The sequence below is a fragment of the Varroa destructor genome, unplaced genomic scaffold (genome assembly GCF_002443255.2).
Source record: "Varroa destructor unplaced genomic scaffold, Vdes_3.0 BEIS01000002.1, whole genome shotgun sequence".
NCBI lineage: Eukaryota > Metazoa > Arthropoda > Arachnida > Mesostigmata > Varroidae > Varroa > Varroa destructor.
In genome coordinates this window covers 48,299,621-48,315,725 of record NW_019211455.1, presented here as the reverse complement: position 1 = coordinate 48,315,725, position 16,105 = coordinate 48,299,621, and the positions used below count along the sequence as shown (strand labels likewise).

The 16,105-nt window shown below is 39.3% G+C and overlaps 1 long non-coding RNA gene across 3 annotated transcripts; it reads left to right on the top strand.

Moving 5' to 3' along the window:
* Nucleotides 1-5,821: 5,821 nt before the first annotated feature.
* LOC111244701 (uncharacterized) lies at nucleotides 5,822-15,034 on the top strand. Of its 3 annotated transcripts, XR_015321200.1 has the most exons (5): nucleotides 5,822-5,836; nucleotides 7,062-10,055; nucleotides 10,375-13,834; nucleotides 14,076-14,139; nucleotides 14,834-15,034. It is a non-coding gene; the product is annotated as an uncharacterized LOC111244701 (long non-coding RNA). The 3 variants fall into 3 exon arrangements; XR_015321201.1 differs by lacking the exons at nucleotides 5,822-5,836; nucleotides 7,062-10,055 and adding an exon at nucleotides 10,234-10,248; XR_002671021.2 differs by lacking the exons at nucleotides 5,822-5,836; nucleotides 7,062-10,055 and having other exon boundaries at nucleotides 13,641-13,834.
* Nucleotides 15,035-16,105: the final 1,071 nt, after the last annotated feature.

Below are 16,105 nucleotides of genomic sequence, written 5' to 3'. Positions count from 1 at the left end.
CGGTCTTTCTTCATCGCTACATTTCGACTTGATGCATGTTGAAACAGTATCGGAAATGGCCGGTGAAACCGTCTTAAATATTGAGCCTAATATAGTTATTGGTGCGTTTTCTGCCGGACCACACACTGTGACGCTGGGCACCACGTAACGTTTCTGATGTACGAGCGCGCACTGGGCCAAGCTGAGCGAGAATGATTCAGATACATTGTGCCATCGTCGTTTGAATTCGGAGATCGATTTTGTTCAGTGTTTTCTGCAATCATTTTTGATTGCTGCAATTGTTTCTGATACAACAATTGCTACACACCCAATCGCCCTTCTTTGGCCACCTACCACCGCCTGAAATCCGGAGTTCTTCATTTACATGCTATCCCACTTCGGGACTTGGATTGTTTGTTTCGTTGCAGCAGCCGCCAAGTGGTAATGTGTGCTACCACGCTTGTGTGTGTTTGGGCAATGAGAGGAGCTGTAACCACTCGGTTTGTTTTGCCCCCAACTGATGCCAGCCACTTCCCGCGAGCTCCAAGTCGACTTTTTCTTCTATATTAGATAGGAACGCATTAGGGATCCAAGTCGACTTTTTTCCCAGTATTAGATAGAAACGTGTTAGAGACCCAAGCCGGCTAGACTTGCTGTGTCCTAGATTCGCCTTTCGCACCTCCTCTCTCTATTGCTGCTTCCCAGCCGGTGCATTAAAACTCTCGCCATCGCACCGCTATAAACCCGACACAACCGCTGTTGGTAGCACGAAAGTTTCCTCGTTCTTTATCTGCGTTTTCGCTCGATTTTTTGCTTTGGCTCCGCCAGTTCCTGTTAGTCCTGATGTCGTTGGGTTTTGAGCCTTGAAGTTTTGTCGGAAATTTAGCAGCGTTGGCCGCCAGAAGTCGTCACATCCCAGCCGGTATCCGAATTTGAAATTGACGCCGATAGGAAAATTTTGATTTATGGTGACGTCGTCAGAAAAAAGAAGCATGGGTGTTCTTGGCCTCGTGTCCCTTGCGCTAACCCTTTCAACACTCTTATTCCACCCTCCCCCCTGGCCACTATCGAAGAAAAGAGATGCGAAGCGCAGTTCGGCGAGAGAAGTAGAGAACCATCGAGTAAAGAAAGCCAGTCTGCCTGCCCAAGCTGGCAGGCCGTTGTAGCACGCGAATAACCTAAACTAGGCAGCAAATATCCTGTTGTAAATGGTCACTTCCTGCAGAAACGTCGCAATCCGGCGTCCTAACGCTTGATGCAAAATCGCAAAAGACAAATAGCAGAAGTAAGGAACCGCTTAAGAGGGTTCAGGGGACGATAAGCGATGTGCACACGACTTAATCAGGGGGCTCCAGTAAATCGTCGAGTGTAGGGAGTTAACCAGACGACTAACTCTGAAGTTGTTCAGTAAGATTGAATAGTCGACGTTGTGGTTTTTCTTCCGGTTGCTGGAGCGCTGGGAGGACGGGAAATGGGCGAAAACAGTGTTGGCGTGTACGACCTCGATGACGCCTATCGAGTACTCGAAGGGCGGTAATAACAGTGATTATAACAGCGAAGACTATAACAATACGGCAAGTATTATCAAACTGTGCCAAAACTGGAATTATTTTATGCTTCAAGTACTCAAAAGAACAAGAAGGAAATTCTTGTCGAGTTCTTCGTATGTATCAGAATTAATTTCTATATGCAAAGCCACTTTCGATCAATAACCCCGCTTCGTTCTGCATACTTCGCAGAGGACGCCTGCTACCCATTCATTCAAACTACCATAAATTACTTGAAAGTTCACTATAATCAATTTCTAGTATTTTTCGGCACTTTTTCTAGTAACTACATTGCGTGTGCTATTTTTGTCATTGTTTAAGATCGCATGAGTGAAGCAATAATAATAATAATAGGCGAAATCGTTACAACATGTTCCCATTCTCTGCTGCTATGTCTATTTATTTCCTGCTTAGGGCGCTGCTGGAACGTTCGAACTCGTGGCTAGGATGGTACCTTTGGCTACGATGATCATGTTCCTTCAAAAAGAAGTAATGCTGGCCGAATGTCCGGTATCAATATCGCCGATATTCTGGCAACTGTTTCTAAGATGACGGTAGAACCCCTAAACGTATTTTCCAACAGATACGGATTTTCTGGCCTAGGGAATCATTTTCCTTTGATGAAACAATAGTCGAAAAAGCTGTGCTTGATGACACGATCCTACAAAGTTCTATACGCAAACTAAGATTAATCTGTAAAACAGTTGATCAACAGTTACTTACTATCTAGTACATAACAGAGTTATGGCATAGGCACAACTTCCTAATGGATTGATAAGCCGTTGTAATTTTCAAGCAGAAAGATACCATTCAGATTCTGAGTGGTGGTTAACTCTAGATCTTACAGTCCTCATTTTTTGAAGTTGTTATTAGATAATAAATTTTCGACGATTCGCAGGGTTTCACCTACCTGCTTTCTCTGTACGGTATTGCCCCATAAGTTAAAAATAGGCGAATGATTATCAAACATGCTAGGCCATTTACTGCTCGATAACTTTCTCTATTCACCACTAATACACTTTGGTGTGTTTGCACCATTTTAGTTTAGAATGCCCAAGCGGCTCTGAGAACAAACCAGCATAAGCAGCTTGGTTACGATATTAGAACCTACCCTGTAACTTTTTAATAGTAATCGTGCGGCAGGCTATATTTATCTGTCTCGTAAATGTGTCACTTAACTATGCTAAATGAAAAATGCCAGCACGATTAAACTTCGGGCTGATGGCAGGCCAAACATACCAAAAACGATAGATTAAAAGGTCTAAAAATGCGAAACCTAGCAAAAGTTCCAAAAAGATTAGGAGTTTATTTGAACGTTTTTAGTAGCAGCTGATAATTTCCTCTCTAAAACGGCCATTCGTTTCCGTAACGATTATCCAGTTATATTAAAAATAACCTTTTTAAGCCATTTAAGTTTTTTTGAATTCTTTAAATTTAATCCCCATTTTGCAGGGGCTGCATAATAACTTCTTTATAGAGCATCGTTATTGTCTATAGTGCTCCAGCACTTGCATATAAGATCTTAATTTGAAGAACTGTACAGGCCAAAGGCGTACAAGTATTTCACTGACATTTTTTCTATGTCTCCTCCCCAAATAGATCAGTTTTCGGGGAAGTCATTGCCATATTGTTTTTTTTTTCTATGGAAACGGTTGTTTTTAGAGGTTTATCTGAGAAATATTGACTTACAGAGTTCTACTCCAACCTGCACATACAAGATCTTATTAGTATGATCTCAACATTAGCGAAAAGAAAATTTTAAGACATATGGTGTATTATTGGTAAAAAATAAAGCTATGCAATTGTGATCAGTGTGTGTGTGTGTGTGTGCGTGTGGCACCAATCACCAAATTAAAGCAAATTTGGCGCTAAACTAAAAAACGTGCAGGGATGTATAGAACATACATACAATGGTATAGATGAGATATCTATCAATAATCGTATGCATCCTCCTCATACACGTCGAACGAGCTAGCCGTGCAAAGGCGCTACTTGTGTAAGCTACTATAAACACCAGCTAGCAGATAATGTTTCTTTTCGTTTATGATTCCAGCAAATATATACCAATGATGACATTAAAAGATGACGTTGATGAAACTCATTGAAAATGTTATATCGTGATGCTTTTACGACACAAATCATCCTGATGTGTTTTGAGTTGACCCTCAGTTATCCTCCAAGGTGGCTTCTTCATCTACTTCACACTCCACACACGAAAAACTTCATTACCTCAAATCAACACGAATCTTGACACGCCCGCACTATAAAGTGTCTGGATGTTCTACGCTCTATGAAGCTAACTTCAAAAACTGGCCATTAAAGCTGAGCTTCAACCTTCGGGTTCGATTTCGCTTCAAATTAAAAGGAATAAAGCAATTCTGCCTTTTACCAACCTGATATAGAAAGCTGCGGTCTGACAAATGTAATCTTAAAAATAACATATATATTATGGCAGTCGAAATGCTTACACAACAATATTAATGACGAGGCCGCGTATAGTATATAACAGTAATAATAATATGTGTAATACTCAATAAAATTATAATTTTCGTAAAAATTAATATAAACTGAACTCAGATCACACCTCAGCTTGTTATTAAGGCTAAAGTATATTATAAAGTCACTAAATTTGTGGTGCAAAAGTATGTGGTTCGGAACAAAGAGTGTGCATATTCGTGTTCGAAGGACAAAAAAAGTTTATCTCATTACAAAACTGCAAATTGTTGCCTTAAAAGTAACCATTAAAATCATGATCGGTCGTAAAAAGTAATCCCAAAACTCCGCGAGTGTTTATCCTTCGAATCATTTTTTCGGGCTTGTCGGATTTGTCTAGAGCTCCTTTAACAACCTAATGAAGCGGGATGATAACCATATGCCATCATAATTATTTACCAACGTTGAAATTTGAATTACCAGCGGCTGCATGTTCGTACTGATCATAGCAACGCAGTTATAGAGCTACACGGTGTAGCCTTTTTTATATGTGAGACGTAAATTTGAGCCTTTGCTCTCCTGTAATGCGCTATACCAAATAATACACTGACAACTACCTGGTTATGAAAGTTATCGCGGTCAGGCTAGGAAATGGCTTTAAGTCATAGCAATTTCACTTATCCAGGGGCGGCATCGTGTGCTCCTGGGGCGAGCACAGGACGCCAGACGGCAAGCGTCGAGTGCGTAATCTTATCTAATTATTTTTGATGCGCCATTGCATAAAAGCGAATGCAAATAGGTACGAAACATCGACTATTATTGTCCGACACTGTTTAACGCTATCCATGCGATACTGCCAATGACACGCAGTAAGCCAGTTAAAACCGTTTTGTAGCCATACATTATCTACACACGGTTATTGCTTAAACTACTTATTACTATATTAAGTTACTATTAATTATTATTAATGGATTAAATTGCGAAGTATGTTAGGTACCAGTACAACATAGATCTAACTACCACGTTTCTTTATACAATCCTAACATTACGCACGCCTCTGACCACCCCTCTGACACAGGCCCTTATCCGTATTTCAGACTTAGCTACAATATATTTAGGTATAAATTTTTTATTCCGAATACAGGCAAAGGTAGTTTGAATCCGAGTATATATCTGGAGTGCGATTTCGAAACCAATGAAGCGAGTCCACAGTATCTATTTTCTCGTTTTTTTAACGAGAAAACCGTTAACGGCGAAAATGATTAAAACACGTAAGCTGGTTGACGCGAAGCACACTGCATCATTTCGATTTCTTTGTTTTTCTATCAGTCGACCGTTTTGCACCAGCAGACTCAGTGCAAGCTTCTGTTGGGTTTTCAGTAACTGATACGGTAAATAGCCATCGACATTTGTTGGTAGTCGGGGCGTTCATTTGGCTAGAGAAAACGATTCGTTTATAATTTACCGACACCCATCGAGCGTCGTATTATGTTTGCTCAGAACGCTATATGGCCTACGACAACCTTTATCTCTAGTTACCATTGACATACTTACAAGAGCTAAATTCGACGATGTGTGACAAAATTTGGGAGATGAATGAAACTAGTGTTTACAGACAGAGAATCATAAGGCTGAACGTACTGGCCGTATCGGAAATTTGGCGGCTCACTGAAAGTGAATGATGATGCTAGACGTTAGTGGTTTTTGTCATCATGTCTAATTAGTCGAAAGAAATGCGGTCTCACAAATCAAACAGGTCGCCTTTGATAATAGTGGTCGACTGATTGATTCAGTGAAATGAAAGACCAATAATTCCACACGTCTACGGTCAGAGTATCAAAGGTCAATAATGTTTTCGGGCTCCAGAAGTTAATAAGGTACGAGCTAGTCGAATTTTCGTCTAACAGATCTAGGAACGGGTAGCCTATATTTTATAGATTTATTTTACGGACAAAAAAAAGAAGAAGGAAAAAGATAAAATAAATTGCTACGAAGAATAAGAAGATGATAATTATAAAAGTAGTACTTTTAAAGCGAATAGCCCCTCCCGTTGCACATCTGCCGGTGAATCAACTAACATTGCCCAATTATAACTAATTCACTAAAAAAAAAGCCCAAGTTTCGGCATTATAGTAGATAAATAATTATATATGTGAAAAAATTACGCCGAGTACCGTCATTAAGAATTGTTTCAGCGTATTTACATCCGATATCCGCTCTATATTACCACGCACATATAAATTAAGCAAATACGCTACTAATGCACCATCACAAAGCATCTCGGCAGCATAAATCTACGATTTAAAAAAAGAGTTGTTCTGACCGGCCACAAGTGCTCAACGGCAATATAATCGGCACGACCAGACCAGGTAACTTAAGTTTTTTGAGAGTTTCAAAGTGAGTAGTCGTTTTGTAACGATAGGGGTCATCACTTAACATATTGAATCTATATGTGTATACCTTTTCAAGAAAGTCGTGTGAACTCGGCCAATTACTAAATGCATAAGCTGCCGTAAGGGCCACTTGGGTGATCCTAGCCAGGTTGGTTTAGGCACACATGCACTTGAAAGCACAGTATAGTCTAACGTGTTTAAATTCGTTTTGGCTGAATGCATAGCCGGCACGCTCATTGCTATCGAACGCGACGTTTTCGCCAGCTTCGAGAAGCTTACAACAGTACAAGAATAGAGTTAATTACAACCTTCCTAGCTCTATTGACCAGAGGCTTCCTGTCGTACCATGCTAAACATAATGTTCGATATATCCTGTCAAAATAAAAGTGGCATGACTACGTTTTCAACTTACATGGCATTCCGTAAGGACGATAGCTTTGCATTGTTTGGTGCAGAGATCGTATGAACGCTGCGAAAATCCATGTGACAGTAACAGTAAGAGTGCCAGAACTGCACGAGCTAATTCTGCGATAGACATTTCGAAAATCGTCCAACTTACTTACACGTATTTATTAGATATATTCAAATATAGCTTCTCTTCCTGGTGTACATCAGTTGTCTACCCGCAGCGTACTATTCTTCGTATAGAGCTAATAGCGGCATATTATTATGTACATTTGATTAATCGCAATGCTACATTTTTTTCCAGAACGATATACAAGTCAACAATGTCTACGTTACACCATGCGCCTCAAACTATCTTCGTTATTGATTCCTGCAAATTAGATACCTTCATGATCCTCCTATTACTTTAGCATCAAGCGTTGTATTTAGCGTGTTAGTATGACCTCTCTTTGCCTTAAAGTATAGAACGCCTTTGAGCACATGTTTGATGTATTGCTTGGGTAAGCGTCCATCCGTCTGAACAGATTTCCCCCAGAGAGTATATTGCACTATACACTGCGTTGGCCAAGACATCTTGAAGCAGCATCTGTGAGTTTCAAGTTGGAAGAGCCCCTTAGATGGCTTGACTATTTTAGACGCTGGGTCAGAATCAAGACACGGTTGGAGACTAAGCTTCCTCTGATTAAACGGCTCGAACCTTTATATCGTCCTCCTCGCGTACTTCGCAAAAAGGATTTAGGGATACGCTGTTCCTGCGAGTTTCGTTGTTCACTCCATCGAACCGGCAATGGAATTCGCAGGTTTCACATTTAGCTTTGGCGCGTTCGACGTCAAGCTCATCGAGGATAAATGTGTAATGTCGTGTGCCAAGTGTGGGTTTACCAGACCTCGGATGTTCCAGTGCCAATGTGGACACAGCCGCTGCGAAGGGTGCGTGTATTCCTTTGGCAACCCAGTATCCACTCTGTAATCGGGTAACAAAAGCCATATTCTTCGAGTTATCCGAAAATGACCTATCAAAGTGACTGTGTAGCTGCCCACGATTTCCCATAGCGGAAAAACACGGAAAGATGAAGTCTCACTTAATTAGCTGTCGCACTTTTAGGAACAGCTGGCTTCGAGAAGTGCTACACTTCGACAACTTTCCGGATCGATGGGATGTGCTTGTGGTTTGCTGTAGGTAAGCACAGCGTTCGCGTGACGGCACTTGATGTACCCAGTCCACGGCCGCTTAGAAGCTGAGTTTCTGTTCTTGGCCTGGGTAACGATCTCGCCACAGTTCAACCACTATCAAAACTTAGCTCCCAGGACAGATATGGTGCTCCAGTAGCCGGGTCGGCTTTGTGCTTTGGAGTAGCTGCGAGCATAGAAAAAAAACTCCCCATGTCATTTGGGTAACGGTTCAACTTGAGTAGAGCTTGCTGTTTATTCTCTTTAAGTATTCCTACAATAGAATGCTAAATTCATGTAAAAAAACACTATTTGAAGCCACCACAAACCTGTCCTAGGTGATAGGTTAACTTCTGAGCAAAAGAGGGTCATCTTTTGTACTTAGTGCCTATGTGTGGAGTGTACATATATATGATTAATAACGTTTACCTGCGCGTGCCGTAGCCTAAGAGTATGAACAATAATGGTGGTTACGTTAGACTATAGGAACTATCATTGCCATTATATGGCAAAACTGGCTCAAATATAATAGGAAAGAGGATGCAAAGCACACTTATCAGATGCTGAGATCGAGGACATCGAGTGGACCCTTTGCCTAAACCGGCTATTTCTTTTTTTATAGATCCCATAATTGTAAGATTTTATGCAAATTTTAGATCGCTTTTAATTGTTTTGTTTGGTAAAAAGCGAATAATTATTAGGGAGGGAGTCCATTAAATAATGTTAACTACATACCGGACGATATGTTCTATAAATGAAAATACTTAATGTAAACTATATATAGCTTATAAATCTAAACGCAAAATAAAGTATCAGGTCGACGTTTTGGCCTATTCTATATTTGGTCCTACTTTGGTCTATATTTATCTAGATCGACAAAGTGCATATATCATGCAGAGTGCAATAAGATTCGAATGACGTTATTGAAAATAAATTTAAAACCGAAAAATACGCTTGATTATAAATCTTATAGGATTATAATCTTATAGACAGCAGTTTTACCCGAATAATTTCCCTATTTTGGGTGGTTCAGCAAAGGCTAATAACGCTACATAGAAATAACGGCAATCCGTTCGGACCTGCCATCGACATCAGTTGCCCTTCTATCTTTCAAAAAAGGTTGTTTTCTCTATTGAGTGTTGCGGGATTTGTCTCTAGGATAGACTTCATTAGACCGCGTACAAACCTCCATGATTACCCGCCGTTTGTCAATTGACGGTTCTAAAAAGTATAGTGGCTTCTAATCTCTCTATTCCCGAGTGTTTCCATCAATCTTCGACAGATTCTACCACCGTTCAGTGAGAACAGAGACTTAATGACTAATCGTTGATTTTTAGCACTCAGTCGTATTCTTTCAATAACAAAAATCAGTGTATCGCCGTAAATAGCCAAACTCTCTGTTCAAATATTTTCTTCACATTTCATACATACCCTAAAAATCAGGCAAACTTCTCGACTGGATAAACGACATTCGACCAACCTCTTTAGTTAACGCAGAATCGTTGGTGAAAATTCGATGGACAGCTGTAACTAGTGGCCTATATCTTAGCAACTCAGGCCATGAGTTGATTCTGCGACGAGTTAACTCAGCGTTTTACGGTCTTTCTAACTCCTTTTCCTGTCCGCCAAGTGCTGTTTGACGCGCGCGTTTTTGAGAAGAAATAGTAGTAACTTTAGCTGTCGGGAAAAGCTATTCAAAAATAACATTAGACACTTTTCAATTGAAACTTTCCCCAATAGCATCACTTGCTATTTCTCGGCATTTGAAAAATCAACGCTGCCGGAATGTCGACTCGTTTGCTGGTAATTTTATTGGCTATGAAAGTTATAATCAGATGCAAACGGACAATACTGGCCACTTTAGGCAAGATAGTTAAGTTCTTCAAAAATTTGTCACAATGCGTCCGTGAACAAAGATGTACACGTGCAAGTTCATGCTAGTAAAACTTGTTATGCTTGCCTCGTTTCATTAACATATTGGAACGGAACGATTTGCCACTTGACGTGTAAATACTGCTCCGTAAATTACGCAAAGCTATTGCCAAACGGCAGTCGACAATGCCTATCGGTCGCCGATGCGGTGGCCGACTAGACCAAAGGCGCACAATGGATAGTCTCTTTTTATCAGGTTAGTAATCTTTGTCATATCTGTAATAGACGCTGAGTAACAGAAAGTTTTCTACAGTTTGGCTCCTGTTAACGCTTTAAACGCCGCCGACCTGGTAACAGGTTCGATCGTATTCGTATCGCACGGATAAAAAAAAACTAAACTGTATGGGTAGTCATTATTTAAGCATTAGTACACGTTAAATTTTGCAAAGGTAAGTTTTTATTTAATAAATTTTCAGACATGTATTGGTTTTTATGCTGCTTGATTGAACTGTTTAAATTGTGTGTGATACACTGATGCTTGGACTTAACAATATAATACGTTTAATACATTTCAGACTATCCTATCCGCGGGACCACGTGGGTCGTCTCGAACGTATTAACGAGAAAAAATTCTGATTACCGATTTGAAAAGTCACACAGTAATCAATACGTCCGGTTCGTGCTAATGCGTGAATACATTGATGTGGCATCCGTAACTTGTGCTCGGAAGTTGATCTAAGTTGACTAGCAACTAAGTTGAACTTGAATTCGACTCCGAGTCCGGAGGACTAGTCTCAAGGGACCCTTGATAAATCTTGAAAGCGATGAATTGGAAGTGGATGTTCGGTTACGGCGACTATGAATGCATATGACAAATCCAACCACCTCGCAGTGGATGAAGCAGCATTTGACCTCGTTTGTCGTGGCCTTCCATCAGGATCAAATCAACCGCGTCCTTAATTTCACGCGTTAATGCTAGTGTAATATTAACAATTTTATTCAACTAAAAACGGGTGTGCATACGCATATACTGTTTAATACCACGTAAATTTTATACTAGAAGAGGTATCATTTTTTATAAAATATACTTCAATACAACCGTTATATGTGTAAGTTGATAAAATGTTTAACTTTTCGATGTAGTCGAGTATCGTGGCAGAAATCGAAAAGAAAGTCTTTTGTAGCTGGGTTAGATACCAGAACAACCGCTTAAGAAGCGACCATTTGATAGTAACATAAAAAAAAATTGAAGCGTAGAGTACATCGTGTATTTGTAGTCGAAGTGCAGCTGAAGGTGTACTTATTAGCATAAACTCCGAGAAGCCAGAACAAATTTTGTAGACCCTATTCTAAAAACCCAATCCCTATATAGATCATATCACTAAAGCAGTCTTCCACATGTATTCCCACACAAAACATGTATTTCTTTCTTTAGAAATATAATCATCATCCACGAGCTTTGAGAAATACTACCTTTCAACAGTGTAATCTGCCTGACAGAAAGTGCCCATAACGCCGGTCAAAAGACGCGAACCACCTAGATAAGATCGTTGTTAGTCAGCTTAGAAAGATAACACATGCGAATGGCATCAATGTGAGGACCTCACAGACGTGTGACAAGTAAACAGAAATACAAAAACATCAAATACCAGTCAGCATAATTCGAAGAAACACGAACAGATTCTCTAGGACTATCGCATTATAGGACCTTCACGACGCTGAAGCCTTTTCCAGCGGCATATTAACCAAACACGGGAATGACTACTATCAAACTGACCCAATCACGACCCCAACAAAAGCTCCCGCCGTTACCTATTGGCGGTTCTTTGCATCCCTTATTTCGCATGCCTTTTTACTGGAAGCCATACATCGATCGGAAGCACAAGTGGTATCGCCGAATAGAGCGTAGATCTTATATACTTCCTCCAAGTGCCGTATCTCGTTCCGTACGAGCCTTGTCCACTTCGTTCTGCTCTTCTTGGCATCAGAAGATCCACTGAAAAACAGCAGTTCGAGAATAAAACTCATCAAGATATCCATTACTATTGGTTTTGAAGCAGTAGATTTGTTCGCATAAATATGAAATCCTGGCCAGATACGACAATGTCATAGGTACGTGTAGCTGTGAGTTTGATTTTGGCTGTGGTCGAATTTTCCCCTATCCAAATAGTGAAGATATGCGATGAATTCGTATTTGGTTCTAGTAAATAATTTTTTGAATAAGCAGAGAAGGCACGATGTATGTTTTTCGGCCAGTAATGCATGAATAGTCAGCTGATTTTTGCAACGCCCATTGGTAGAAGAACAACTATGGGGAAAAAAGAAGAAAAGTACTCCTTCTTACATACGAGTGTATCTCCTTCGTCTGTTATACGCGTAGAAAATAAATCGGTGGTTCTTTTTCTTTGTTACGAAGCAAGCAGTCTGTATAGTAAAACGTTGGACGTTTAGTCAACCTGCCTTTCGGTCGCAATTGATGATTGAAAAGAGCCTACAGGCCCAACAGCTGCAAGATCGTACGTGAATAGATATTTAGCATCAATCTAACCATACGTTCGTTAGTCGATAATCTTATTTGGTTATATTTCACGTATGTGATCAAGACCGTTACTTGGTATTTTGTAAGTAATTTTGGAAGTGATAAAAGCTATTATTAATACCTCACAAGAACTGGCCCTGTAACTGTAAACGGCTAAAAACGAGATCAGTAAATTGAAGCTCAATTACTTGGCATCAAAAATTCAAGTTGTTTTTCAAAACAGTTACATAAAAACTTTTCGGTACGTTTCTATTTCCCAATAGCTAAGATTACTGTTTATTATTTATATTATTATCTTATGTTCGTAATTATTATATATAATATTATAATTACGAATCTCTGCACATTAATCAGCCGTTTCTTTGCGATCGAATTTTTAGCGCTTCCACACGCAGAGTGCTAAGAGGGAATCAGCTGGGAGTACCACGTCTTAGGTATGAGTCTAGGCGTAAGATGAAGGTCACTCTGACAAAGCACGATTCTTTCAGTCGATACCGTAATCGGCTCTTATCAACAAAGATATACCCATTGTCTACTCATGCTACGTAAGCCTCGATGCAACGCAAACAAGTTTACACAAACGTAACTTTTATTCCGCAAATATTGGCACGTACATAATACAGGCGGGATGCCTCTTACTCTCCAAATCGTTGTCTCTGTACTAGCATACTTACGTACTGTTCCGTTGATTTATACCATGGCGGACATACGAATGACAACCAAGCCACGGCTATATTCCAACCCAAATAAAGGAGGTAGTTATTACCGTTGTTATTGGAATATCCGTCTTTGTAGACCCGATTCAAACGTGTTCTAGTCAGCATTCAAAACGCGCCAGTACAAATCTATAGCCTAGAGAACGAATCGCGCAAAACATGTGTGTGTAAACAAGAACGCAAAATCGATAGCTTAACGCAATGATTTTGTTCTTTTTTAAACCTTTGTCAAATCTACAGTTTATCTTATTAAATTATTTACAGGAAGCTAGCATTAATTCGGTATAAATCAGGCCACGCTATTTTACCATACGAAATCTCCGTGACAATATCACTTCTCCGTCTCTAATCGATAATGTACGTGTGTGTATAATTCTATCGCACACTAGACACATTCCACTCTATCGCTTTGCCACAGGGGGCTTTACGAGTGGCTTAGCAAGGCCAGTCAACGGAGAGTTAGTAACCAGAAAACGTTTCGCAGTTAAGTAGTTTATAATCCGTCCTGATTGCAAATTTCGTTCGAAATTATAAAACATAAATTATGCAAATGGATGACGGCTCGGACTTTATAAGCCCACGGAAACTTGTTAAATCGACAAACACCGCTCATCGTAGAGCCTCGCAGTCAATCAAGTTGATAGTTACCGAGAGTCGATAGATAGTCTTTTTTCACTACCGTAACAGAAAGACAGAGGAACACGAAACGGTTGAGCAGAATCAAAATGAAGGTCAACGTATTCATGTTCATCTTTGTACTTATCGCGACTTTCGCAACCGGTAAATGTAGCTTCCTATCAATCGGACCCGAGTTATGTTTAGATTTGTTTGAAGCTGTAGTTCTTGAAATAGGGACAATAACTACTAACTGCAATAGGTGCTCGCTCACGTTGCAACTGTTTTACCCATTTTGTAGCGCCATAGCTCCGAGAACCCGATTAATACAATGTGTTGTAGGTGTATGTATTTACGCTGCTTTAGCGATTCGTTCTTTATCTCTCTTCTTTTTCTGCTTGCTTAGGTGCCTTGGCCATCAGTTGTCAGGCCCAACGACTCGGAAAACGTCCAGCCATCTGTCGTGTCAGGTATTGTCACAGTTTTTGCCCTGAATGCCTTAAGTTTTAATTAAGAGGGAGAAAAGTGCACAATAGCATGCCGAACTGATATTAGGACAAACTAACAATAAGCTATACATAATGTTCTAACATTCTACTTCCTCCACTCAACGCCATCCAGTAGTAATAAATATAAGATTGTGTTTTTTTTTTCCTGACTGTTTTCTAACACGCGTTCGTATTTGGCCATAGACATCCCTTAGAAAAGATCACCAATGAGTGTTTGTTGCAAAATTTATACTAAGGTCTAAATTTTTTTTTTATAAAAATGTTAGTGTTGAATATTCTTGCAGCCGTAGTGTGATTTATTAGCGAATGAGGACCATCATGTAGGTAGTACTAAAAATATTAAGCTTCATTAAATTACCTTGTTAATCGAAAAACGAAAAATGACGTTAGACCCCGTAACTAATTATAAGACGGTTTATAGAGCGAATTAGCCAGATATCTCGTTTCTAGAATTGGAGAGTTTACGGCCTTAACCGACTTAAGTCAAGTCGACACTAGCCTAAAATGTTTTTTTTTTTTGTTTCTAAAATGAAGCTAAAACTATGTAGAATGACAAAATACATGTAAAATATATTCCATTTCCAATAAATCCTATTAGCAACCTGGTAATTTGCGATGTTTAACACATTTTAAAAATGTACTTTCGTCATTTTAGATGCCCACCAGGATATCGTAGCGTGTTTTACGATTCGGGATGCCCCGCATCATATAAATGTTGCATTTAAATGCAAATACCGTTACAAAGGAATAGCGAACATACGGAAAACACGACGCGTCCGTTTTGACGATTGCTATATAAAGATGACGAAATATATATAAAAAAAACACTAAATAAATAAACAAACAAGCTCCTATATTCTGACTGTCTATTATTTGTTATCGAAATTTTATTTCTTATCCATCATGTGTTGAATTTTAATCATTTTATGCGATATGAGCGGCTACAGTTTCGTATAGGTTTAGTTATTTCAATCGGGTCTTAAATTTATGGCGTCTATATGTAAATTGCTAATTTACGGTCTTAGATGTCCCTAGGCTCATTTCATTCCACTTAAATTTTATAGCATAAAAACTTGTGTTATCATACTTCTTGTCATGAAGGATACCTAACCGCCTTTTTTTTTAGATAGATACAAATGAATACTAGGAGCTTATTAAAAAGACAACAAAAAACTTGGTTTCTATGAACAACTATATGCTTTATATCGGCTCGAAAATAATTGGGATCGGTCCTGGCCGTGGACAAGTGATCAGTACTCATCTATAACTAAAGGCACGCGATTAACGTCGCACGCTCGAAAGGACTAAGTTATATGCTGAAGTTATTTAACATAAATCGAAATGTTATGGCTCGTTCAAGCATAATGAGGTGTCGTGTCAGATCTTCTTAACAGCCTTCACCATCAAGCATTTCACTCGGTAGTGGTCGTCAACTTAAAAGTGCTTTTGGCTATTTTCAAAGCCTTGTTTTGAGCTATTAATAGAAAGAAGGCAAACATCTAAATATCTCCAATATAGGAACTTGTTGTTAGTCTAAAGGCAAACAACTAAACGATGTCATACACCGATGTTCTCGTTTGTTGATACAATTTTTTTTTATTGTTTATTTGATTTTTATTTTGTTGAAACTGAAACGCTATGGTATTAGCTATGCTCTTACGAACTTTCCGAAGAATAGATTTATAATTTACATAGTGCTCGAATTGGTTCATCGTTCAACAGTTACTCGCTTCTAGACAAGCCTTACAAACCGTCGGCGATTTGTCTATAGATAAACCTAGCGTTGATCGAAATAGCTTTACCACGGAAGGTTTTGGCTATATCCAGGCCGCTAGCTGCAGTGTATTAAAAATGATTAGATAACAAATTAATATCGAAATTTATATTATTTTAGCTTAACACAATCCTTGGTCATACAAAACGGGAA